The 27,741-nt window shown below is 48.8% G+C and overlaps 1 protein-coding gene across 10 annotated transcripts in view; it reads left to right on the top strand.

Moving 5' to 3' along the window:
* The window catches only part of Atp2b2 (ATPase plasma membrane Ca2+ transporting 2), a 313,371-nt gene that overhangs the window by 49,571 nt on the left and 236,059 nt on the right, over positions 1 to 27,741 (top strand). For all 10 annotated transcript variants that reach the window (XR_015685260.1, XR_015685259.1, NM_012508.9 and 7 more), the window contains 1 exon segment: positions 17,836 to 17,881. The gene's annotated coding sequence lies outside the window, so the exon portion shown is untranslated.

Below are 27,741 nucleotides of genomic sequence, written 5' to 3'. Positions count from 1 at the left end.
CTAATGAGGCTAGCACCAGCTTGACCACTCTTGTGGAAGAGCTGGGCTTGGTTTCTAGCACCCACACCCACCATCCATAATTCCAGTTTCAAGGAATTAAATAGCCTCTTTAGATTTTACAGTCGCCAGGAACACACACACACACACACACACACACACACACACACACACACACACACACGGGAAAACACTAATACATATAAAATAAAACAAAAAATCTTTAAAATACTTTAAAATAAATTACATACTTCCAAGATATAATGCAGAGTGGGCATTTCTATTCTAGAACGGAGAACTAAAAATCCCACGAAATGACCAAGCAGAAGCAAGACTGAAACCAAACCAGGCTAGCATGAAATCCTGTAGCTCCAGGGATTGTCTCCAGGATTCATGTTGGTGTGGTGTAAACTTCAAAGGCTCGAAAACCCCCCATCTCTGTGGCCTAACCAGCTGCAGCTCATGCAGCCTCTCTCCTGTGCTGACTCTGGCTCTCCTGTGGCTTTTCCTGGTGGATGTTCCAAGTTCCTGAACTTGGCTGCTTCCTGAGTCTCCGAGCATCTTCAGCATCACTGTTGGAGCTTCGTACAGTGTCTGCCGTGTCAGGAGCTTACATCCTGGCCTTGCCACTCACTGCTCAGCCTCACAGACCTTCTGAGAGCTTGGTGGAAGCCCCTGGGACCCTGTAACTCTGCATACCCACAAAGTCAGCAACAGTAACCAAACTTCCTAAAGCAGTTGCTCAGGGCTTGGACAGCAAAGTTAGTGAGAAGTGAATTCTGGGAAAATAATGTCCTAAACTGTGAGAGTGGAGTGCTCTCTTTTCAAAGCAGCCTTTCCAGGGACTTTACCCTTTGACATCCCTGAGCCTGTGGTGGGTGGGGTTATGTTCACTTCTAAAATGGCCTCCCGATGTCTTTCTCGTTATCCTGGTATGCAGTATTCAGCTTCTTTTTCAATTGTTTTGATCTCACCAGCAGTCACACTTTTCTTGGGCCTAAACTTAAACACTCTTCCTTTCTGGCAAAGACCAAGGTTTTTTGTTTAATCCTCTGATTGTTTGCTCCTGATTCCCACTACAAACCTGGCTAGAGTCAGCCAAAAGCAACCATTTCCATTCCAAATCCTTGAAATTTCCTCCACCAGGTTAGTATTGCCTTTAAATTCAGCTTCCTACAAAAGCTCAAGACATGGACAGTATGTATAAGTTCTTTTTACAGAATGTAACAGAAGTGGGTTCTAGTCAAATTGACACCTGTTTTCATCTGAAATCTCTTAAGCCCTTGACTGAATTCCTGCCAGCATTCTGAGATTCCACCTAAATCACCCCTATGGCCTAAATGACTTTCTAGCCAATTCCTCTGTAACTTTCTAAACTCCTTCTGCAAGCCAATCCAGAGGCTCCTGGACCACATTACTGGGACCCAGATACAACCCCACTCTTGGTACCAATTTCTCTATTTGGCTTTTCTTGACTGACAAAACAGCTGAGGAAACCATCTTAAAGCACAAAGGACTTATTATGACTTGTGAGGCATCAATCCATGTTCAATTGGGCCTACTGCCTTGGGCTCAAGGTGACAGGGCTAATATGGTGGAGCAAAGGTTATCACTTGATGGCATAGTGAGAGAAGGTAACAAGAGACAAAGTATACTCTTCAAGTGACTTTCATCTGCCATCTAGGCTCTATAGCCCATTTCCTCCCATCACTAGGCAACATCATCAGATTATGAGTCCATCAATGGATTGATGGTGAGGTCAGAGCTCCCATGAGCCAATCACTTCCCTAAAATCCATTTGTGGTCTCTGCACTGTTAACTAAGAGACAATACATAAGTGTGTGAGAGAGAAAACTCCTAGCTGATTTGAATTGATTTGAATTGTCAACTCTATACCACCTAGAATACATTAGGAAGAATTTTAATAAGAAATCATCTACTAGGAGGGTGGGAGGGATGGCTCAGTGGTTAAGAGCACTGGCTGCTCTTCTACAGGTCCTGAGTTCAAATCTCAGCAACCATATGGTGGCTCCCAACCATCTGTAATGGGATCTGATGCCCTCTTCTGGCACGTCTGAAGACAGCGACAGTTTACTCATCTATAATAAATAAATAAATCTTAAAAAAAAAAAAGAAAGAAATCATCTACTGCAGCTTGACCTAGGAACATGTCTATGGGGAACTGTCTTGATTGATAGTGATGTAGAGCGATCCAGTCCATTATGGGTGGCACCATTCCCTAGATAGGGTATCCTAAACAGTGCAACAGTAGAGAAAGCTAGCTGGGTCAAGCAAATAGGACTGCATATATTCTGTCTTCATTCATGTCTCCTTGCCCTTGACTATGGATATTTAAAGTGACTAGCTTCCTGAGTTCCTGCCTTGACCTCCCCTCTCACATCGGGCTACAATCTGGACTTGTAAACTGAATCAACTCTTTCTCCTAGTTTGCTTTTTGTCAGGATACTTTATCACAACAATGGGAATGAAGCTATAAAACTGGCCAAATATAACACTATCAATTTGGCATTCTAAGTATAGAGGCAATTTGAGGCATGGAAGGAGATTATAACGGGTCTCTGAAAATACATGAAGACCTCAGCATTTTATAAAATGGGCCTGAGCACTCTTGACCTCTCTCCTCCGTAGAGGTCCAAGAGCCAATCGCTGTAGACACTGATGGGTAGCCACACTTTAGTCCCAGGAAGCTTGAGCTTTTCTAGTCTGGCTTCTGGTGCTGAGCACTAGTCCCATCTGTCTACCTGTCAGACTTTACTGCTCCCAACACTGGCATATGGCTCTTTTCCCTTGGGTTTTTTTCTGGCACATAGGACCTTCAACTCTGAAGTGTCCTGCTGAAGGCTCTAGAAGGCTGGGTGGTTCTCCCCACCTCCACCACCACCACCTCCAGTGCTCTATCTTAGACAGGCATTGCCTTTGTTTCTTCTGTTACCTGTGACTGATTAATTTAACACTCAAGATCCTGCTAACTTTCTCTCATGTATTTTGCCCATCCTTAGTTTGTTTTTGTTGTTATTTTGTTTTGTTTTGTGGTTTGGTTGGATTATTAGAGGGAGTGCTGAAATCTGTTGGATGGTATGGGAATTCTGTAAGTGTTTAAGTCAGGATATCAATGTACCAGCTTTGTCTTTTGGGGCCATCTTTTTTTTTTTTTTTTTTGGTTCTTTTTTTTCGGAGCTGGGGACTGAACCCAGGGCCTTGCGCTTCCTAGGTAAGCGCTCTACCACTGAGCTAAATCCCCAGCCCCTGGGGCCATCTTTGTTAATAGAAGATTTTGGATCTCCTGTGGCCTTCAGCATCTGAGCCCCTTGGCTGTAATGAGCAGAATCTCCCACATTCTGCATGTATGAGGGTTGTCAAGGCCTGAAGCCAGCTCTTCTCCACCAGTCCTGAGATGAGATGCTGGATGGCTCCTAAGCACTACCCAGGCTGCCCTGTTTTCATCTTATGCTCCTGTGTGCAACACCCTGGCTCCTATAGTCAGGGAGAGCTCAAGTAAAGGGCAAGGTGTTTCAGGAGCTAGGGGTGAGGCTGGAGGGCAGGCAGATGCAGGCTGCAGACAAGGGCCTATGGGCTTAGATGGGATGCCCCTGTCAGGCTGATCTTCTCCCTGACCCCTGTGAAGTCAATAGGCAAGACCTTTATCCCTGTTTGGAGACATATGTTCCCTGCTACTGAGGGACAGAATGCATGTCCTTGTCATACTGGTGATGCCAGGCCTCCCTTGCTCCTTCTTCCCCTCCCCCTAAGACTGAGAAGGAAAGCCTGGGACCCTTGTTGTGGCTGCACCCATTCCAACCCTCACTGTCGGAATCATGAAGCTGTGGCAAGAATACCCATGAAACCTCGGGGCACCTTTTGCAGTGGCTGCCTGCCTGGTCATTATAAACATGGCAGGATTGACAAACATGACCAGTGATGCCATGCTGTGAGGACAGGAGTAGGAGGTGTAGAAGGACATCTACAGAGGTTATACTACTTGTGAGATTTACCAAGGCTGGACCAGACTTGGTGAAACATCCTAGACCACTCACTCTGTCCCCTGGGTCCTGGTTCTCAGAGCACTAGAGTGGGAAGTGGGATATTAAGCAGATCTCTTAGCTTCAGGCAAGATGGAGTTCAAGTACATGTGCGAACACACACACACACACACACACACACACACACACACACACACACACTGCAGTCACTTGTGGGCTAAGTGGGCTGGTAGCCTGGGTGTCCTCTTCAGACTGTCTACAGGGGCATGGGACAGATACACATGAGTTCCTGCTGGTGTGATTCTGAATGCAATCATTCTGGAGTCTACTTGGGAGTCTTCAAGTTTGTTTTTGTGGATGGATGTTTCATTATGTATGTAGTTTCATATGTATGTTTGAGTTTCTACCCAATGCTTAAATCTGGAGCAGGCACCATTCTTGACTGGTGGGAAGATGGCACAAGCCACAGTGTTTCCCACTCTCGTGAGAAGTAGAAGCCAGGTAACCTAACCTGACCAGGTGCTTGCCATGTCCTTACAGCTCCCACTGACCACTCCCTCCAGCCTGATTCTTGCTTACATCAAGGTCACAATGGCATCAACCTTAAGACTCTTGAGTGCTGCAAAAGGCCATACTCTCTCAATCGGGACTAATCCCCTCTGACATCCACATGACAGCATAGAGCTAACTGTCCATGATGATGCCTTACTAATATACCCCAAAGACTCTGGTCCTCAGCACACAACGCCTCAAGTGTACATGGGCTGGGGGCTTCTTGCTAATCTAGTCCCTCACTCCTACTTTTTTTAATCCCAGGATGTCATCCCCAGATCACTGTCTGGGAGTCCAGGAAGGCTGGCATGCTAACAGTGGGCAGAGTCATAGAGTGAAGGGCATGCTGTCTATCAGGATACAGACAGTTTCTGCATTTTCTTCTTCTTTAGAGAAATCAAGTCACCACAGGGAAGCACTAAGTTACCCAGATGACTCCTAAGCCTGGGATAAAAGCTTCCTGTGACCCCCACCCCCAAGAGCCATGTTCCTACAAGGCTAGGGAAGATCCTGGCCTTGTCTTGGTATTGGGAAGATTGGTCTGAATGTGTTGTAGGTAGCTTGGAATGCCTATGAGAGGCCTTAGGCACCATGTTTTGAGGGCAAGAGTCGCTTGGTCACCTTGACAATGCCTGGGCTGAGGTGGATATAAGATCTCCTTGAGATGCTGTGCTGTGATGGATATTGGAATCCTGGGAGTCAATGGCTCACTGTGCAGCTACTTCCCAACTGGCTGTAAGCTGGTCATGTGGCCCCAGTGGCTTTGTAGGGTAGCTTCTTGTCACTGTGGCAAATGCCTGAGGGAGCAGCTTGTTTTAGAAAAATATTTATTTTTATAATTTTTATGTATATATCTGTGTGGGGGGCTGTGTAGGATCCTCAGACAGTGGAATTAGACAGTTTTACACCACTAGACATGGATTCTGGGAACCAAACACAGGTCCTTTCCGGAAACCACAAGCACTCATAACTGCTGAATCATCACTCCTGCCCTGAAGACTCTCCTTCAGAAGAAAGAAAGCTTTATTTGGCTCCCATTTCAGGGGTCTCGTCGATGTCTCCGTCGATGCTCAGCTGGCCGCATTGCTGTGGGCCTGTGAGGTAGTGTCACATAGCAGAGAGTGTCATCGAACACAGCTGCTCACCTCATAGTGGCCAGAAAGCAGAGAAAACATAGAGGGGCCCAGGAGAGACAAAGCCCCCACAGTGCACCCCAATAGCCTAGTACCTCCAACCAGGCCCCTCTAAACATTCTGTGTTTCCCAGGAATGCCTTTGGTGGCTTCGATAGGAGCTTAATCCTATTCCACTGGCCAGGGCTGAACCCCTTTGATCCATCACCTCTGTAACCGGGCCCACCAGCTGGGGTCTGAGTCTTTAATACATGAGCAGGTGGAGGGCATTGCTGCTCCGACCAGGACGGTGGCCTCGTGTGACACTCAGGAGCTGCCTGCTGTTACAGAGGCGATGGCTCAGCACAGTGGGGAAGACAAACTTGCCCACCGATGTCCTTGTGACAGAAACCCTGAAGCCTCGGTGACTCAGTAGGCTCTCTAAGCCAACAACAAAAATACGTGCACAGAGAAGAATTTTCCAGAAGCTGCTAAGCTGATAGAAGCCATGCCAGGCCTGGCACCTGTCTGCTACTGCCTCAGCCACATTTCCCTGGCCCACTCAGCTCTGGGTTCCCTCTCTTCTTGTGGTATGACAGAATCTTGGGGTGTTCCTCCTGACGTGATAGTCCTCCCGACCCTTCATCTGTGAGAACAGAAACTAGAAGAGGGTAATGAAATGGTTCAATGGGTGAGAGCACTGACAGCTCTTCCGCAGGGCCTGGGTTGGGTTCCCAGAACCTCTGTGGCTGCTCACAGTGGCCTGTAACTCCAGTTCCCAGGAATCCAACACCTTTTGACCTCTACAGACTCCAAGTACACACATGGTGCACAATACTCATGCATATAAAATACAAAATTTTTTTCTTAAGAAGCTAGGATATTAATGTTCCAGCACTTTCCAGATGCTGAGAGCCAGTCATTCCTGGCTTTGTCCCAAATGCAGTTTACCTTTTGCTCAACATGGAGAGAGCCCCTGCCTCCTCCTGCATGCGACAGAGCATGTGTACCATGTATGGTCATGCCAACTCATCTTCTCTGTGCTCCAAGCAGCCTATCTGAATGCCCACCCTCCTCAAATCCTGGCTCTCCGGGGATCTTTCCTTCAGGGCAGATGCTGAGGTGTCCTTGATAGACAGGTGGAAGAGGAGTGAAGAGCTGTGGGCCTTGGGTAGGACTGGGCATGAGTCCTGGCTCTCCCCCTTGCCAGCTGTGTAACCTGGAACAGATCCTTTCATCTTTTGGAGCCTCAACAGTCCTCATCTGTGAAATGGGCGATGATAAAAAAAACCTACAGCTTGTTGTTCGTAATAACGTTAATGAACAGATGGGCATGTCGCTCAGCCAGTTAAGACACGAGAATGGAAGAACACCAGATTCTATGAATACCTGCGTGACCCTTGCCTTAATTCTTAAAAGGCTTGAGGGAGTACTAAGAGGTACTTAGTGCCAGGAGCCAGACCCCCTGCTAAGCATTTGGCAGCTACAGACTCATTTGATCTCTGCCACCACCCTGAGCTGGAAAACCATTTGAGGAGAGCTGAGGTACCGAGATGGTGGAGGTGGCATTCCTGGCCGCCCCCACCAGACATGCAGCTGGCTGCCAGTCAAGCTGGGCCCTGTCTCGGCTCAGAACCACCTTTGCCTTTCTTTTCTGCTCCATTTACTCTGAAGCACATGGGTTTGCTCAGGAGAAGAGATGAGGGAGGCACAGTCCGTCCTCCTCTGCAGTGGGCTGACCTTCCACCTGACAATCAACGACGGGAAAGTAGAGTCCAGAAGAAGTGTAGCAATGTTCTTAAGTTCTCAACAAACCAGTCTTCATGCAATGATGTTTCCTGAGTTGAGGAAACTGGGCCTTGGAAGTTCAATAGACAGGATTGAGAAGCCGTTACCACTAAAGCCCTCAAGTGTTGTCAATGAGCATTCGCCCAGCTCAAACCAGCACAGTCCCTCACATGTAGCTGGGAGAATGCCTGGTCAGTCCCTGGGGGTGGGGACTGGCCAGACACCTGGTGGCATCCAGTAGCATACCCTCTGGCCTGGCCCGCAGTCTTGGCAAGCCTGTGTGGGTGTGTTTACAGTGAAGCGTTGAGCTGAGCACCCTCTGTGCACCCCGCCCCCACCCATGTGGGTTGTAAAAGGATTGGTGCTTGGCAACATTTTGTTACAATGAATTGAAGCCAGGGATTAATAGAGTTCGGGTGCTGAGCTGCCTGCTTGGCAGGCGGTGGAAAATAAACAGAGCTTGAAGAAAGTTGATGTGCGTGGTAACAGCTTTTAGGAGCGTGCACAAGTAAGGCTGAGGGTGTGGCTCCAGAATGCCCGGAAGTGTCCTGGGTCCCATCCCTGCTTGATCACACCTCTCAGGGCTAGGATCCTAAACTTGCAGCCAACTTTCTGAAAATGTCTCAGCAGAGGGACTGAGAAGGTGGCATGTCGTACATGGTGGGAGCAGGGTGTCCTATGTGCTCAAAAGACATTCACAGAACATTTGCAGCGATCTTGGCCTTGAACTGTAGGTGCCTCGGGGAAAGCCCACTATGAAAAAAGGGCCATGTCTGGTGGGACAGTCACCTAGGCTTCACAACATCTGAATTTGTAAACTCAACCACTTGATGGGCGTGGTTTGCAATCCCAAGCCAGCAGCATGGCGCTTCCGTGGCCGTTCATGGGCACAAGCAGATTGAAAGCTGAGCCAGCGGACAATCGTGTTCCCACCTGAAGCTGAACAGGGTCACACTCTCACACTGAACTCCGGGGTCAGCCCTCATGGTGTGAACAAGTGTGCTTCCGATGTTTCCTCATTCTGTGCTTTATGATGATGGTGTGGCTGCTGTCCCATGGCTCAGGCAAACAGAAAAGGTATGGAAGGTGAGGCGTGTTCATGCAGATATTAATGTATTTGCTGCTGTGAGCTCAAGGCCTTTGAGTACATTCCCCATGCCTGTAAAAATAAAATGTCCAATACATTCCAGAAAGGCGTGGTGGTTTCAATGAAAACTGTCCCCAATAGGTTCATGTGTTTGAACATTTGGTCCCTGGATGGAGGCACAGTCTGGAGAGGTGACAGAAATTTTAGGAGGGGAACCTTTCTGGAAGAACACAATGCAGGGAGAGCTTTGAGTTTATACCATTGTCCCAGTTTGAGCTCTGGGCTTCCTGTGTGTGGGTGAGTTGTGAGTTCTCAGTCCCTGCTCCTGCCACCCATGCCTTACCTACCATGATGGGCAGCTAGGCCACTGGAACTGTAAGCCAAAATAAACCATTCCTTGAGTGTTTTGGGTCATGGAATTTTGACACAGCAACAGAAAAATAACTACTACAGAGGGTTTACTTTAAATTGGGGAGATGGCTTAGCAATTAGGAGTATTTGCTGCCCTTGCAGAAGACCTGAATTTGGCTTACAGCACCTACCCTGTATAGCTCAGTCTCCTGTAACTCCAGATCTGGGGATCTGGGGATCTGGCGCTCTCTTCTGGCCTCCATGGGCATTGCACTCATGTGCACAATGTCCTCCTCCACACATACACACAAATAAAAAATTGAGGACAGAAAGAAAGAGAGAGAGAGAGAGAGAGAGAGAGAGAGAGAGAGAGAGAGAGAGAGAGAGAGAGAGAGAGAACTCAAATTTTGGCCAAGTATGGTTGCACACTCTTCTAATTCCAGCACCAGGGAGGCAGAGGCAGACAGAGATGTGTGAGTTCAAGGCCAGCCTGATCTACATAATGAGATCCAGACCAGTCAGAGCTGCTGCATAAAGAACCCCATCTCCAAAAAAAAAAAAAAATCAACAAAACAAACATCTTGCTTTAGTTCACAGCTTCAGTCTTTTTCATGCTGGTGGTAGCTAATCATGGAGGGAGGGGGAGGGGTAAGGATCAGAAGAGGGCTGCTTGCCTCATAACCATAAAAGAGAAGTTAAGAATGAGACCCAGAACTCCCTTCCAGGGCACTTGGAATGACCTGGCTTTCCTTCACTGGATTCCAGCTCCTAAAGGTTTCACCAATCGACAGCAGCAGGACTTGGAGATAAAGGTCAACACCAGTAAATAATGTGCATTTAAATAGCAAAAGGTGAGAGTTAATGAATGTTCTCTTCGGTGGCATCCAAAGGGCCTGTGCTTCCCTGAGTACAATGGTCCAAACTCTCAACTTCTGTTCCCAGTAGCTGCAGAGGACAGCGCTTCCTTAAATCTGAGAGCTCACAGTACCAGGAGAGTTTCCATGGCTACTGCTCTGTTGCTTTTGTTTGGTTGCTTTTCTCTTGGTTTTGTCATGGGTGTTTCACTCTATAGCTCTGTCTGGCCTACTGGAAACTATTATAGATAAGACTGGCCGCCCACACCACCATACTGACTGCCCACACTGCCATACTGGCTGCCCACACCACCATACTGGCTGCCCACACCACCATACTGGCCTTAAATATTTTTGTGTTTCTAAAGGGAGTTAGGCCAGCTATGTTGACGCACACCTATAATCCCAGCACTTGGGAAGTAGAGGCAGGAGGATCAGGAGTTCGGGGCCAGTCTCTATTACATATGAGTCTGAGGCTAGCCTGTGCTACATAATACCCTGGTTGGGGATGTGGGGTGTCAGAAAAGAGTGGAGTTGGGAATTTTGTGTGTTTTGACTGTTACTGAGATGGCTTAGTGCCTTCACAAAGGCCATGAAGGGAGGATGCAGCCTGTCGTCTGTGCCTGGCACTGTCAATGTCATCTTATTCCATGAATGTCCCCTCCACAGCTGTCGTAGTCCTAGGGCTTCAGTGGAGCTTTAGACCTAGGACTAGGGTAGTGACTAGATGGCTCCCAGGCTACCTCTGCATGGTAGCCACCTGGGTGATAGCCAGTCCTGACTGCTCTCCTTCGGGGGCCACTGTTATGCCCTGCTGTTCATTGACATGGTCACTTCACCCTGGTTTCCTGTGTCTACTCTCTCCCATGCTGCTGTAGCTAGGCTCCTCTTTTCTACCTTCCTCCCGCTCAGGCTCTCCATTTTTCTCAGGATAAAACCCAAGGCCTATCTTGTGAGATCCTAGGGAGAGTTGCCTGCCTACATCTCTTGTCTTGATAGATACCACATGCCCCCCATTCTTGGCTCAAACTCATGATGGTCACTCAAATCTTCCAACATACTCACCTGCTCCAGGGTCTTTGCACATTGACAAGCCTGCCCCTGTCCCCATACCAACTCATCTTACCCCAACACCTTTTCCTGTTCCATCTGTCCATCCTTGAGTCCCACATTGTCACTTCCCTGATGGTAATGCCCCCAAGGAAAAGTGGGTTCCCAGTGTAGCTTCTATGGCACCTCCTCCTTACATGACCTGTGCCTGGTGGCCTCTCTCATTTATTTGAGTGGCTGATTGCTAGATGGACACCGGAGCATAAACTCTGAAAGGCCAGACACTAGGGCCACGTAACACCACTGGGTCCCCAGAGTACAAAGTGGGCCCAGCACATTGGAGGCACTCAACAAACACTTCACAGCTGAAAAGGCACTTGCCCCAGATGCCCCCTGGGGAGAATCCCAATGAGTAATGCCTCCCACAATGCAGTTAACAGACAGGACATATCTACTGACCCTGTCACAACCTTGTAGGTTGTCACAAAAGTGAAGCTTCACCTTTTGGAAACTATGAGACTTGGAGAAACAGCACACATAGCCAGCAAGGGTTGGAGCTAACCCAAAGCCTGGGCTCCTCCCTGCTGCCTCTGCCTTGTGCTCTCATTCTGTCTGTCAACTCCATGATGCTATACACAGTAAGGAAACACTGCAGCTAGGGTTCAGGCATCTGGCTTCATTGCTCTCCCTGCCTCTTTCCCTTTATAGGAGCTGACTCCAAAAGCAGAGCCAGCTGGAGCCCAAGCTGGACTGTCTCCAGGGCCTTTGCACACCCCTAAAAAGGGTCCCTCTGCATACAGAAGCCAGTCTTCTGATCCAGCATAACTGTCAGGGTAGGCTTGGCATCTCTCAGCCACACAACTCTGAGATAGTGAAACGTGTTTGACCCACTCTCCTTTATTAGACATGGGGAAACTGAGGCCTATCACTAGATCAGAGAATGGATATCAAAGAAACAACCAAGGCTTTGGGCTCTCAGGCTACAACATCTATCCTGGCCTCATGGCACCCTAGTGTATGGGGTAGGGGAAAGTGCTGTGTTGGCCTGTCTGCCATGGGATCAGAAATGTCACCACAAATTCTCTGGTCTCAGAGAACTTTCTAGTTCTGTACAGAATGGAAACATTGATGGATAGGTGAGGTGGGGCAGGTGGTCCTAAGTGACCAAAGATGATGTGGTTACCCATTCATGTATCTACTCATCCATCCACCATTTGTTCATCCCCTTCTCTCTCCACCTGAATCTCTATCTACCATCCATCCTTCTAATTTAATCATCCATCTATCACCTGCTGATCCTCCCACCCACTCATCCATCCATCATCTATCCATCTATTCATCTGTCCATCTATCCATCCACTCACCCACCCATCCGCTCATCCATCCATATACTCGTCCACCCAATCACCCCTTCCTTCTTTCTCCATCCATCCACTGACCTACCCATCTATCTCCTTCACTGTCTCTATGTGCCCCCCACTCACCCATCCATCTATCCACCCACCTGCCCACTTTTCTCTCCGTTGTGTATCTGCCCTCCATCCCGGTGTTCAGCCATGCCTTTTTGTGGTTGTTGCTGAATGCTGACTCCATGATTGACTTCCTGGGAGGCTCATTTTCAGCCTCCTTGGAGCTTGCAGGACCCTGTTGGCACAGGGCTAGAAGCCTGAATTTCCTCTGTGCTGAGTGGTTGCGCTTACAGAGGGCTCTGCTCTTGGCCTCACAGAGACAACCAAACAGGAAGGGTGCAAGCAGCATCTCTGAGGGTTTTGTCCCAGATCTTGCTGTGAACACTGCTGTTGTGTCTGTCAAGAGTTCTGACACCAGCATGGACATTTAGTGTACCTGTGTGAGCTGTGGCAGATTCCTAGAGCCCTGTCATTATAGACCTTCCTCCATAGCTGCCCATCAAAGCAACCACACTGAGACCCCTTGCTGTTTTATTCTGAACGCTTAGCTTGGTATTGTTGTTGTCATCATCATTACGGTTACCAAAACAATTTTATTTTAAAATTAACCTTCATTTGTTTCATAAATGGACAAAGAACCCATCGTAAGTAGAAAATCGCAATTAAGAAATTCGAAGAGGGGCCTCTAATCCCAGACTTTGGGAGGTGGAGGCGAAAGGATCAAGAGTGGAAGATTATTCTGCTACAAAGTGGGTTAGAGGCCCTGACTCAAAATCAAATGACTGAAGGCTTAAATGCTGAGTGGACAGTACTTCCTGTATGTTTAGGCCACACTCCCTACATCAGATTGCCCTACCAGGAGCCGGCCAGTGGACCACACATGGAGCTAACTCATTCCTGCAGTAAACCACCTATCACTAGGTGACAGTGGAGATGTGGGCCCTGGGTGATATGGGCCACTCCTAGGGAGAGCTCTTAGCAACACCCTAACCACTGTCTTCGGACCCCTGTGGACACCCTTGAACTGGTCCCACTGAGACCTCCAGGAGCCTGAGGTCAGGAAGTGGAATGGATTCTGTAACCCAACCTGGTGGGTGTGCATCAGGCCCTGACCTCTGAGGAAAACCAATACAGAAAGCGGAACCCAAGCCTTGAGGGTGTCAGGTGTAGCCCTTTCTCCCAAAGACCTTGCTGTGACAGCCCTAGTCCCCAAAGCTCATGGAAGTGTCAGGCCCCGGGTTTGGCCTTCTGAATGCCTCATGGTACAGCTAACTCTAAACAGAGAGTGACATCTTGCTCAGTCCTGCCACTGCCCAGTGACTCACGAAGACCCTTCCTTCTCTGGTAACACAAGTCTGAAAAAACAGAAGCCCCAGGCCTGGGCTGGGCTGGGCTAGGCTCCAGCATACCAGTATGTCCTTTCACCCTCCTCTGGAGCAGTTAAGCTAGTATCAATTGTATTCCTTATCTGAAAAAAATGTCCCGTGATGGGCTCAGATTTCAAAAGGGTATTTGGGGTCTGAGAGCTGCCGCTCACTGGCTCTGTTCAGACACAAAGAGGCTCACTTTCTCCTGGACCTTGGCTCCTGCCAGGTGCCAGCCATAAGGAACGTTGTCCCTGCTTAGTCACCACTCCAGTTAAAACAAAACAAACCAGCTAAGGAACATGGGGCAGCTGGGAAAAGGCTAACGGTTACAGCATGGTACATATCTCAATTCATTCTCCATCCATCCATCCTGTCAGAGCTGATGTCTGACATGCAAAGCCGAGAGTCCCCTGTGAGCTTCCTAGAGCTCAGTATTCACTATGGCCCTAGACACGCATTCTAATCACGTTGAAGTAGTGCCCCCCTCCAAGCAGTTCCTCCTTAGGAGCTGTGCCCTGCTCTGTGGAGAAAACATACGTGCTAGTTTGATGCAAAGATTTGGGAGGTAGACTGAGTAGGAGCATGGAGGGAAAATCCACACACCTTGGCCAGAAATGAAATAGGAACATTGTGAAGAAGTTACCCAGAGAGGTGAAATTCCACACCCCAGATTCTTACTGGCAGAGTGGGCAAGGTGCCTGAGACATCAGTGGAGCCGCCTCTCCTCAGAGCGCATCCTGAGGAATGCCAGGTGACTCCAGAAGAGATCCTGAGATCAATAAGGATGGGAAAGGCTGAGCTGGGCTAAGTGAAGCTGGTGTCCTTCAGCCAGGTCTTGTCTCTTATAAAATCAACAAAAGGGGCTCAGGCGCCCAGCGTCAGACAGTGCTTCGGAAACTTCCACTTGTGGTGTCAGACTTAGAGAGTGCTGAAGATTAGCATCCCCCAAAGCTCATCTGGTGGCTTGAATGTAGCCTAAACCCCAGCTCACAAACAGGGACACTCAAGCCAGAGGGCAGCCCTGAGATGGGAACCCAGGGCTCCTGGAAACAGGCGGCTGGGGGTACATGGGTTGGGTCTTGGATGCTACTAACATGTGAAGAACTGGGACTTACATGGGCTGAAGCAATCCTGAAGGAAGTAAGAATCCTGGTGAAGATCCAATGAACATTAACCAATGCCCCATGATTTGATGGACCATCCAGAAGAAAGCCAGGTGCATGCTGGAACCTCATTGCTTCTCTGTCTGCCCAGAAGGGACCTCAGGATTCCCCCAAGATTAGTCCCTGTGGACTTGTAGAAGGTGTATCTTCAGGCTTCCTCTTCTAGGAAGCCTCCTGATTGGCAGCACACAGCCCTTCTACTTCACCTACCCAGGAATCCAAGGTGGTTATACTTCAGTGGCTTTGGTCTTGCCCACTCTTCCCTATGGACTTTTTGCTTAGCCCCTGTTAGATCCCCTGTAGTTGCTATAGAAACTTCATGAACAGGTCATCAATGCCTTCCACACAGCCTCTGATCTGCCAGTCCCCCCAGATTTAGCAGCACCATCTCCACCCCAGTGCTTGAAGGAGAAACCTGTGGCTAGAGAGAGGAAGCTCACTTGGGAACAAAACCAGTAAAGGAAGATGCCAGGCCCCCAGCCTTGCCCTGTTCTCTCTTTCTGGTCACTTGTGATGTTGGTCCCCCTCATTCTGGCTGATCTCAGGGGCCCTGCTTCTCCAGAGCACTGACTCAGCTGAGGCAAGGCAAGGGTCAAGGCCTGAGCTGCAACTGTGCTCCAAGGCTGCTGGCCCCCCTCAGCTGGTTGACTGTAAGAGGATCAGACTGATCAGGGTTCATCTGCAGTTCAGAAGGACATAGGGTATGAACTGACTGACAGTTGTGACAACCTCTGGCTCTATTCCTACTACTCCACTCTGGGACCTAACTCGCTTCCTCCAGTCATTCCCTGAGTCATTCCAGAATCCTCCATGCTAGAAGAAGAGAGAGCAGCTCCCCTCCCAGCCTTGGTCATTATTCATGGGCAGAAAAGTGTGGTTACAGGTTCGTAGCCATGGTCAGCAAGGACAAAACCCTTAGCTGAGATGACACCCAAGAACTGCCCTCCTGGGCCGAGGGACGGGGTCTTCTTTCCTTCATAATGAAAAATTCAGCAGCCAAGGCAGATAACTCATCAATCTTTCATCCTGGTCCTTGCTGGGGGAGATGGGGCACCGCAGAGATCAGAACTGGCTGCCTACAACCTGGGACAACACTCTTATCCCCATGAGCTCAGGACCTCGGGTAGAAATAAAGCCATTGGGGCTTCCCAGAAAGGGCACTAGGCAAGGCAAGTGGTCAACTCCATGCTTTCTGTTAGCTATAGGAGTGCATCCAAAAAAAAAAAAAAAACACATGGATAGAATACTACTCAGCCATAAAAAAGAGTGAGTTTCCCATCACTGATGGTGAAGTGGATGCAACAGGAGAATGTTAGATTGAGTGAAATAAATCACACAGAGAGAGACAATCACTGTTCTTAGCTTTTAAAAGTTGATCCAGCAGAATAGAACAGGATAGTAGTTACCAGAGCCCAGGGAAGATGGGGAAAGGAGACGGGATCTTGATGGGCATGGGGTACCAGTGGGTAGGAGCATCTCCCAATGCCTACAGAGAGGTAACTGACTGACCACCACATAGTATGTATCTTGTTATAACTAGCAGAGAAAATGGTGAATGTTCTTAACACAGAAATGATGAATGCCTAAGCTGAGGGACATGGCTGTAACCCCATCAGATCAACATACGTGATATTCATGTAGTACTGAAGCCATCACACTGTAACCCATGAATTTCTACTTGCTCTCTAGCAAGTGTCAAGGTTTGTGATGCTTCTGTATAGCACTTCTCTGCATGGGTCTCAGCTGGGCACCACATGGAAGGACCCCTCCTGCCACCCCCTGCGCAAGACAGGCTTGGCACCACCAGCTGCCTGCTAACTAGGCTGCCCTGTCTGCACATACTCTACAGCTTTGCTGGAACGCCCCACTCTGTATTATGAGATCAGCAGTATTTGTCCGAGGCTCAGCCTAGTAGTTGAGGGGCAGCTTTGCTGGGGCAATGGCTTTGGAGCAATGAAAGACAATTCTCCTCAGGCCCCCACCCTGCCCACAGCCAGGGATGGTCCATCCTGGGATGGCTGCCTTACAGACTCCAGCCCTGTTCATCTTCCCACTAGGTCTGGCCAATGGAAAGGTCTAGAAAGATTAGAGTAAGGGTATGGGTGGAGAGACACCGAAGTCTACAGTCTACTCCTTCTCTTGAGATCACCTGGGACCTGATGCTTGTGTGACAACAGGTGTCCTCACCACCCTCTGTGGGCCACAGTGTGGAACTCTCCTCCCACCCCATCTAAACCAGTGACACCAGAAAAGGAGTACCCAGCCAAGTGGCTTCCTGTCTACATCTGTGCCAATAGCTCCTCTACTCAGCTCTCCCTAGATGACATGGTGGCCCCAGGACCCTGATCGTCTCAGTCCCTCAGCCGTCAGTGTAGGCTACATGCATCCAGTCACTAGCCCTTCCCATCCTTCACTTCCCTAGGAACGGGTTCAGCCCTCTCCATCCTGAAGTTGGAGTTGCCAGATCTAGCTGGATCTATCTCCCCAACTACATGGTGAAAGGAGAGAGCCCACTCCCCCAAGTTGTCTTCTGGCCTCTAACTGTGGACAGTGGCACATGTGATTCCCATAACTACATCATAGCCCTGGTTGGTTATTTCTCAACTTGACACATGCTGGAGTCATCTGCAAAAAGGAACCTCAATCGAGAAAACACCTATGGCAGATTTGCGTTTTATTGATTAATTATTGATATGGGTGTCCTAGCCCACTGTGGGTGGTGTTGTCCGTAGGCAGGGGGGCCAGGGCTGCATAAGCAGTCTGAGCAAGACATGAGGAACAAGACAAGCAGCAGCACCCCTCCATGGCCTCTGCTTCACTTCCTGCCTCCAGGTTCTACCCTTGAGTTCCTGCTCTGATTACCTTCAGTGATAAAGTGTGACCTAAGAGTTGTGAGCTGAAATAAATCCTTTCCTCTCCAAGTTGCTTTTGGTCATGATGCTTTATACTGTACTAGAAGCCCTAAGACAAAGCCCTAAGACAGCTCTCCCTAGATGACATGGTGGCCCCATTCATAAAATAGTTATTATTTTTTAATTTAAAATTTAATCCAAACCCTGACTATCAAGCTCTCTGACACGCTTTTCTGGTTTTATCTTCCTGCAGGGTTTGCCACCCTCGGAGTGTGGACTAACAGCAGCCGAGGAGACAGGTGAGTGTGAGCGGCTTGCACCTGCGTGCACATGCCTGTTCTGGTGAGAGCCTCGATTGGGATTTGCAAACCTCTGTGTGTGTAGCCTAGCCCCTGGATACCCTGCTCCTTCTCTCAGACCCTGTGCAGAGAGAGGGAACCTGTGAAGGGGGTGTGAGCGCTATAGTTTGGACTGATTCCCTGACTCTCCAATTTGCCTGGAGTTCTGGGGGCCCTGGGAAGTGTCTCTCAAAGAACAATATGCTTGTGTGGCCATCTTACCCGTCATTCACACTGTGGTGTCTTTTCACTATATCAGACTCATTTCACTGTCATCACATTGAGGTCAGCACACCAATGGGCATTTATAAAATAAGGGGGTGGGGCTCAGGAACTTGAGAGAGCAAAGTCCGTGTATGGAACTTGCTCAACAAGGCCTTGAGAGCTGACCGATGAAAATCCCTGGAGCCCACTGGCTGCTCTGAGCCAGCCTGTTTGTTTGTTTGTTTGTTTGTTTGTTTTTTCCTCTGTCCTGTACAGAATGAGAGCCCTGTGGCTAGCCTGGGCCATTCACCTTGGTGAAAGGTGTCTGAGGCTCCAAGGTAGTTGCTTACTAGCAAAGGTTTAGAGACAGTGCCTGTGCCTGGAGGGTGCCTTGCGAGTGTGGCTGTAGAATTCTCCCTTGCCTGGTAGATGTGTGTGGAGCTGACTCTCATCCTAGAGGGATGGAATGGTAGCTGGAGGGTGTTTGATAGAAGGACAGCCTTCTCCTGCTGCTAACTAGTGGGACCCAAATGCGTCCTCTGTGTCACACCCCATGAGAAACCTTCATCCAACTACCCATGGGGTAGCTGTGACAATTCTTAGACACAGCAGAATGGGTAAGGGTGACTTCTGTGTGCTCTGATCCAGGTAATTGACACAGGTCAAACATGAAGCTCACGTTTCTTCTCAAATGCCGTCTGCACAGTGGGCACCATTTACCGCAGTAATGGCCCAACTAGATTGGCACCAGCAGGGGCCAGGGCTTTGGGAGCTGAGCTCCGCAGCTCTGGCAGATGAGAGTGGAGAAGGTGGGCCACCTGCTCTGATTTGGTAGTCACTGGATCAGGTCATGATTGACCTGTTTTGGAACTTAGGCTTATATCCGAGGACAAGGCATGCATCTAAGTAAGGGGAGCCTGGCTTGCTGGCTTCTTTCTATGAGGGTCTCGAATTAGCTCAACCTGAGCACAAGAAGGGAGGAGACAGAGACACAGACCCAAGGTCAGGCTACAGCAAGGAGGAAGGACTGGACCCTGGGACCCACAAATCATCACCCTTCCTGGAGATGGGAGCTAGAAGCTCCTCCCAGCTTCACCTACTTCTCTCTGGGAGTATGCTGAGGGGTGTTTTGTTTCTCTCCTGCATTGTCTATGTGACATGTCTAGTCAGTGCACCCTCCTCTGGCCATCACATAGCTGTCTCCACAGTAGTGGAGTTAACGTAGCCATGAGTGTTTGTCATCCAGATGAGCAAATGGCAGGTGGGCATGGTGGCCATCACAAGTCCCCACTAGAGAGGTTGGGCTTCTCTGACTCAACCTCCACAGACACAGGCAGGCCTCATTCTCCAGCCTATCATAGCAGAGCTTTGTCATGTTTGTGAGTAAGAAGGCCGAACAGGCACCATGATGGTATGAGAGGCTCCCAGAGGTGTTCTGCTCAGTTCCTAGGGCTGGGCCAGAGACCAGTCCACATGGATCCTGCCCCAGGGCATTGTGGGTAAAGTGTGAGCCCATGGTCTTGCCAAACAGCAGATACGCAGACTGCTCCCTTTCCATCTACAAAAAGGCTCCCCACCCCACATCAGTAAAACAGCCAGGCCGCCCCTTCCTTTCTGTCTCATCAACTCTTCTCTTCTGTTCCCTTCCTGGGGTTCTTACTTCAAAGGCACCTTCGTTTCAGTCAGTGATTGGAAGCCCCTTTCTTGTGCTGACAGTGGATGTAGATGATCCAGGTTTCTCTTGCTTTTCCCTTTATCTTTGGAAAACATTTAAAATTATGTCACAGACACTAGGAAATGGTTACACCCTCGCCCAGCAAAACACCATAATGACTAGAAAGCTTTAATGCTTCCTCGTTCAGAATGTCAGTAACCCCTAACTAGTAATCCCATTTCCAGGAAGCCCGCCCCAAGGAAGCTGCCTGAGATGTGTACAAAGACGCATTCAGGACGATGTTTATCGGGGCGTGCTTATATTAGTTAAAAATAGAAACAAGTGCGTGCCCAAGTGGGGCAGATTGCAGCCACCTGCAGATATGGAAGATGCTGGAAGGCAGCCATTGAAAAACTGCTTGAGAAGAACCTTTAATAACGTAGGGAACACCTTCATATTTCAGAGTTAAGGGGAGAGGCAGTTTGCCAAAATGATGTTTCTGTAAATATATGGGAAGAGCACACAGGTTAGAAAGAAAAGCCACGGAGGAGGGGGGAAGGAGGAAAGGGAAGGGAGAGGGGAACTAAGGAAAACCATAAAAAAAAACTTTACAGGGAGTGGGCAGGGGGCTCATTTTCTTTGTTGTGCTTCTCCAAGATCCTTCAGTTTTTCATGGTGATTTGTTCAGCCTCTATGTATTCCCAGAACAGTTCCAGTTCAGCCATGTATCTGCCCACCTATAGAAACCCATGGGCACTTTACAATTCATTGTATGAAGTAAATGATTGGGCTGATACTTGTTCTTCTGAAGTGTTTCTTTTCTTAAAACCTTTTTTTAAAAAAGATTGCTTAATTTTTTTAATCTTTATTTCATGTGTATGAGTTTTGCCTTCATGCATAGCTATCTACCGTGTGTGTGTGTGTGTGTGTGTGTGTGTGTGTGTGTGTGTGTGTGCGCAATGCTCACAGACACCAAAAGAGGGCATCAGATCCCCTGAAGCTGGAGTTACACAGTTGTAAGCTGCTATGTGGATGCCGGGAACAGACCTCAGGTCCTCCTGAAGAGCAGGAGGTTAAGTGCTCTCAACCACTGAGAACATCATCCCTCTAGTCTCCCACCCCAAAGCTGCTACCTTCCTCTAGTCTCCATGCCACCCCCAGAACTGTGGCTCTGAGGGCACTGGCTTGGAGAGTGTGAGTGAGCTGGGCTCTACCAGGGAAGGTACAGCTCGTGCAGTAGTTTATCTTCGCGTGACTCCAGAGACTGGAGTCCAAGTTCAAGGCGTAGCTTCTGAAGACTCTGTACTGCTACCCTCCCTGGGGTCTTTCTTTGTGATGTTGGTATCTTGTTTTCTTCTTGTAAGGATCACTTGGATAGGATGAGGGTTCACACTCACAACCTCATTTTAACTCAGAACTTTCTGTCTTTCAATGAGATGATTTACAATGGGGTTCCATCCTGATTGACTCACCAACCGATGGAAATAGCGATGCTAAGAACTCATCAGTGCACCTCACCCACTGAGCATCCTAGTCTGCAGCACAGCACACAGGCCTGCTGCAGACGATCATGGTTCCTGCACTGGGCACAGGGTGCTGTGACCAGAGACTGTGCCATCCTGGGGTAGCTCAGGAGCAGCTCCAAGTTCAAAACCAGAAGCACAGTGAAGAGGGAAATCTAATTTAACTTTTATCTTAGGTGAGGGACCTCGTACACCCAGGTGGGTTCTGGGGAGAAGAGACTTGGGGCTTCAGCAGCTAAACTGAGGGGAAGCATTCAATGTACCTGTCCTGGTGACTGTGGCCACTTACTTGGCAAAGCCACCCTGAGTTTGGAGCATGGGCAGAGGGAGGTGAGTGTGGACTGAGAGCCATTCCTTGTGAGGTATGACGGGCCCCAGCTAACTCTCAACCTGGCTGACCTCAACCTATCTAGCAAGACCAGAGGCAGCAATGTGACCAACTGTCCCCAACTAAGCCTGTCAACAGAGGTGGACGTCTGAGAGGCACAGTAAAATCACTCACTACGTACGCTCATTGTAATAAAATTCGGAAGTGCTTTGAGGTAAGAAGCACTGATATCAAAGACATTAAACATATACAGTGGGCTCCAAATGTTATAAACCAGACCTTACAAGTAATGTTTTGCATGTCAACTCAAAAGTTATTTTGATCTTAAAAAACAATGGCAGAATGAAGGAACAGGCCAGCTGTATTAGGCATTCTCCATCGCTGTGACAAAATACCCAAGGCAGTACACTTTATAAAGAAAAAGGTTGTGTTCAAGCTCTCCACTGACCTTTTGATCCTGCAGTTAGAGTAGCGGTGGCAGTTGACTGACTCAACCTCAAATCCCTCAGTGGCTTTCACAGGGGTGACCTGCGTGGTGCACTGCTGCAGCTTCAGTGTCACCTAGTCACAAAGCATTCCTTACCTTAACAGAGATTGCCAGAAACTGCCCAGTCCTTCTGGGATTCCTTCCACATCGGTGTGAATCAATCTTTATTTAAAAGTGTTTGGAAAGCAAAGTGTTACACCCACATGTTTACAAGTAACAGGTTGTCCATGAGTCATCTTTGCTAGTCTCCTCTAGGAGAGACATTTATTGGTCTAGCCTTGACACCCTGAGTCATGTGGTAGGCACAGGGTGATGGGGCAGATGGAGCCACCAAGGAGGTCCCTGATCTCAGGAGGAAAGACTCTCTCTCTCTCTCTCTCTCTCTCTCTCTCTCTCTCTCTCTCTCTCTCTCTCTCTCTCAACATTATGATGTTTTATTACTTATAGAACAAAGAAAGTCATAAGTCAAAGGATCAAAGTGTTTACAGAATACATTGGTGGGGACCACAGGTCTGTTACAACAAGCAGGACAATGTCTGCTATAACTTGCTGATGATGTGTGATGGTAGTTTTAGCTTTTGATTGGTAGAAACTAATGGTCAGCTAAGAATACATTGTAAGATTTTAGAAGCCACTAGTTTGTAAGGTCAAACAGAGGTGTGGACAGTGAATGGCTTTCAAAGGAAACTAAAAATAGCCCAAGATAATTCAGCTCTGGTATGAAAGTTTTTATTAATTAATTTATTTACTGGATAGACCACAGTTTCCCCTCCCTCCTCTCCTCCCAGTCCTTTCCCTTCACCTCACCTCTACTCTCCACTCCTCCCTTTTTCTTCAGAAAAGTTAAGGCCTCCCATGGATATCAACCAGCCTTGACATATCAAGTTGTAGTAGGACTAGGCACACACATCTCCTATTGAGGCTAGACAGGGCACTCAGATTAGGGGAAGAGGGATCCAGAGACAGGCAATGTAGTCAGATACAGCCCCTGCTCCCACTGTTAACAGTCCCACATGAAGACCAAGCTACACAGTTGTTGCCTATGTGTAGAGGGTCAAGGCTGTCGCATGCATGCTCTCTGGTTGGTGGTTCAGTCTCTGTGAGCTCCTATGGGCCTAGGTTAGTTGATTCTGTAGGTGTCCTTGACCCCTCTGGCTCCTACCATCCTCCCCTCTGCCGAATTTTCCAAGCTCTGCCTAATGTTTGGCTATGGGTCTCTGCTTCTGTTTTCATCAGTTGCTTGGTGAAGCCCCTCTGATGACTGTTATGCTAGACTCCTGTCAACAAGTAGAGTGGAATATCATCGTGTCAGGGTTGGGCTCCTTCTCATGGTGTGGGTCTCCAGATGAACCAGTCATTGGTTAGCCATTCCCTCGGGGAATTCTATTGGAGGGATATAGACCATGAGCAAAAGAACCCATCCATATGTGTCAGATGCCAGGAACTATCCTGAAGAATGCCTCCATAAAAGGGTGTGGGGGCAGAGGATGGGGAAGGGCAGGGGTGAACAAAAAGGGGAAATAGACTATGTTATATGAGGACCCAAAATGAAGAGTATGAGGACCCAGAAAAGCACTTAGGTGAAAAGAAATAGCAAACCCCATGGCAGGCTGAAGCAAGGATTGTCTAGAAACCTCAGGAAGTCATAATGCTGAAAGAACAGATTGGGGAGGAGCCCTTAGAAGTGAGCCTGGAAGAGGTGGGTTAGAAAGAATCAGGATGGGGAGACATCCACCCCAGAGCTGTTTGTAGAGTGTACTTTAGACTCATGGAGGAAGCACAGGACCAGGAAAGGGGGTGTTTCTGACAAACCCAGGAGGAAAGGTAGTGGCAGGACCGGGGCAGTGGAGGTAGAAGCAGCCATGTTTTGAGCTTCTGGGAAGTTGAGCTGATACAACATGCTATGGTCCTTGGTGTGAGAGAAGAAGAAACTGTGAGGACAAAGGGTGACTTGGGGTACTTTGATACCAACTGATATCCTCCACTTCCCTTCTAGAACTTTCCATTAAGAGCTAATGTAGATCCCCCAAGTTCAAGGTTTATTAAGTCCCCAGTAAGCTGCCTCCACTCAGGTGCCACTCATAACTGGAATCCCTGGGCTACTGAACTTAAGATGAATTGGAGTCCTGTAACCTTTTAGCAAGATAAATTGGTAGAGCATCTCACAGAACACAGAAAAGGGTGCTCACACTGTAGTGTAGTTATCTAAGACAAGTCAGGCCATTCAGATGCTAACCCTACTCAGGATAAGGTCTAGGTGGGTGCTGAAAACATAGCTCATGTCCAAGTTGGGCACCTTCCCATCCTGGGACATGGGTGTGCTCTGTAGCCAGGACCATGCTGTGTCCTCCAGTCCTCAGTTTGCATTAAGATGTCACAAGCCAGGAACCCTGAGATGGAATTCCATTCCCAGCCCTCCCTGTGAGGCTCGTCAGCTCTAAACCCAGACCTGCTGCCTGCCCATGTCTCTCTGTACTCCATTCCTGTCATAAGTCTCATGTCTGCCAGCATAAGGCCACCTGTTATTGATGAGGCTTGTGACAGTGAGGACATTCTTATCACTTGCAAAAATCCAGGACCTTAAGGGACAGAGACAAGTTTGTTTCCTTCTTGGGTGGCAGGGTGGAGGCCTGAAGCATTCTCTAAGAGCCACAGAAGCCTTGCAAGGGAGGGCCTGAGTTTGGCAGGGGGAAGTAGAGGGATTGGTCAGGGACATGGGAGCTTATGGGCTTTGGTGGCATATGGGGACACACAGGGTGGGGGAGCAGGTGGATGGAAGAATTTAAGCTGAAGGAGAAACAGAGCACACATTAAGCACGCCCTGGATTCCTCTGGGAGTGAATACAGCTGAGGAGAGAAAGGAGCAGGTGCCCATGCTGAGGTACCTAACAGCGAGTGATTGGGGGGAATGGAAAGCTGGGAAGATCTTTAACCAAAGGACTGAGGTGAGGATGGTTGGCGAAGCAGAGACAGAGAATAGGGACCCCAGTGGGACTGTGTCTCCAGGAGGTTCAGATGGGTGCTATTGTGGCCAGTCTGGTGGCTACAGAGAGTGGCCCTTCTGGTAATGGGTACTAAGTCTTGAGCCATGGGTTAGGGTGTCTTCTGGAAGGATACCCAGTCAGTTAAGCCAAACACAGACATGGTACCAGGTCCCCATGTCACCAAGTTCACGAAGGGGATACTAATGCCCAGGGGGGAAATCAGCCCCTATTCATTTCTTTTCCAAATATTTTCCTACACCATAAAAGCATAGAAGGATGAGTGAGAGTGGAGGGAAGGACTCTTCTAGTTTGCTCTATGCTGCTGTGACACAACACTCTGACCAAAAGCAACTTACAGAAGAAAGGTTTATTTGGCTTCCACTTCCAGGTCATGGTTTATCATTCAGGGAAGTCAGGGCAGGAACTCAAGCAGGAACATGAAGTTAAAGCCATGGAGGAATGATAATTGTTGGCTTGCTCACTGGCTCATGCTCTGCCAGCTTTCTCGTATAGCTCAGGACCTCCTGCCTAGAGGATGGTACCACCCACAGTGGGCTGGGCCCACCTATGCCAATTAGCAATCAAAAAAATCCCCCAAGACATACCCATCAGCCAGTCTAAGCCACATCCCAATTGAAATTCTCTTCTTCCATGACTCTAGGCTATACAAAGTTAACAGTTAAAGCTAACTAGGGCAGAGAATGAGAGAAGAAGGAAGAAAAATATTACAAGAGGCACTAAATCCAGGACAATGGGGCTTCGGGAGAATAAAAGCTAGCCTGTCATTAGGAAACCTGTTAAGAATTCCAGACCCACAAAAATATTCAGAGTGAGCAAGGCCTGAGGCATTCTCAGTGGGGGACATGTCAAGCCAGTTGCTGTACCTGGAAGCCCATGACATTTCCCTTTCCTCACACGTGAACATGTAGTGCTTAGTCACAGATCAGGAGGCAGGCAATGTGGATGGGGAGAAGATTCAAGAAGGACGAAGGCACAATAAATAGTCTGCCACTTTTATGCCCACGTGTTTTGAGGTGGGCAAATTTTGTGCTGAGTCTGGCAATGCCTTGGGCTACAAGTGGGGAGCCCAGCATTCAGGGACCATGGGATCCCCTCTTGCCAACTTCACCTGACAGCAGTACGGGCAATTTTTCAAAAGCCAGGTCCATGCAGAAAGAGGAAATTAGATCTGGGTGTTCCAAGCTAAACATGTCTGCCTCACTTTGGGAATCCTTTGACCTTAAACACAAGAAAGTTCCCAAAGGTCCTAGAAATAACCCCCAAATGAGCCCGTGAATCTTCCACTTTGGAAGTGCTGGTGTCAGAAAGGAAGGCTCAGGGAGCATGATTAACAAAGGGTGTCCAATGCTGGAATGGGGTGGGGGGGAATGGATTTATAAACACAGGTACACAATGCATGCATTTCCATTACTGCAAATGTGTAAGAGTCCCAGCAAGAAAGGTAGGTGTGGAAAGACTGAGTCAGGGTGGCTGACTGAGTTCTCGGTTTTTCAAGAACTGTGGGGGTTGGAGATTTAGCTCAGTGGTAAAGCGCTTGCCTAGGAAGCGCAAGGCCCTGGGTTCGGTCCCCAGCTCCGAAAAAAAGAACCAAAAAAAAAAAAAAAAAAGAACTGTGGCAAGCCCAATGACAGACTCTCAGACCATGAGGTGATATCAGAGGTGGTCCATTGTGGGGGCTGAGACATCACAGGATGGCATCTTTCGGTGTCAGGTCCAACAGCCCGTCACCTGCAAATCAGAGGGAGCTGCTACAGAGTCCTACAGCCTCCTAGAGCTACCCACCATAGACACCGAAGTCAGAGTGAGGTTTGCCACCCCAGAAGAGCAAGACCCATGTCCTTCTTGGTGGAGGGGCCGCCTTTGGGAGCTGGCCATCTGCCGCCACATCCCACGCCCTCTGGAGGCACTTTGGCTGGCAGTGATGTGAGGCCGGTCTCTTTAGGACCTCTAATAGCTTTTTCTTCTCACGCACTTGGAAATCTCCATGCAGTCTGGCCACCACAGAGGCTGCAGAAGGCAGGACTGAGCTGGACTGATGGATGCAGGGAGGGAGGCGAGGCTCCTGGCTGCTGCTACAGCCGCAGTCCCAGGTGGGGGTGGCTGCAGGCTCTGCAGCAGCTCTGGCCTCTGCCACCAGCAGCCAGAGCTCACAATTCCAGACCCTGCAGACCCCTGGGCCAGAGCTCCAGACAGGGGATTGTCAACTGGCCTGGCATAGCTCACCTGGGATACACTGTGGAAGGTAAGCGAGCTATGCAGCGGCCCCACGGGCTCTAAGACTTCCTGAGAAATAGCTGATAAGGCTGTTGATGCTCCTGCTGTTGGTACTGAAGGGGGAAATAGTCTGTTCCTGGTGATTCTGCGAAGCAGCCTAGGACTTGGCTCAACCCAAACACAAGGTGTCCGAGTTCTAGGGAAGAAAGGTTGTTCCTGGCTTGTACCCAAAGCAAGTCCGCTGTAGGGTTTTCCTGAAAGTCCCAAGTTCCTTCCTTCATTCTTTGCCAGAGGTGTACTGAGGTGCTAAGACATGCCAGGCTTTCTGTAAAGTATCAGGGGAGTCAAGAAAGATCGGCACATAACATGTCCCTAGAGCATCCCCTGGTCTTGCCAAGAGGATGGA

This window comes from Rattus norvegicus, chromosome 4, assembly GCF_021556685.1.
Source record: "Rattus norvegicus strain SHRSP/BbbUtx chromosome 4, alternate assembly SHRSP_T2T, whole genome shotgun sequence".
Classification (NCBI taxonomy): Eukaryota; Metazoa; Chordata; class Mammalia; order Rodentia; family Muridae; genus Rattus; species Rattus norvegicus.
Note: the sequence above shows the minus strand (reverse complement) of the source record. Positions and strands in the feature narration are given on the sequence as shown.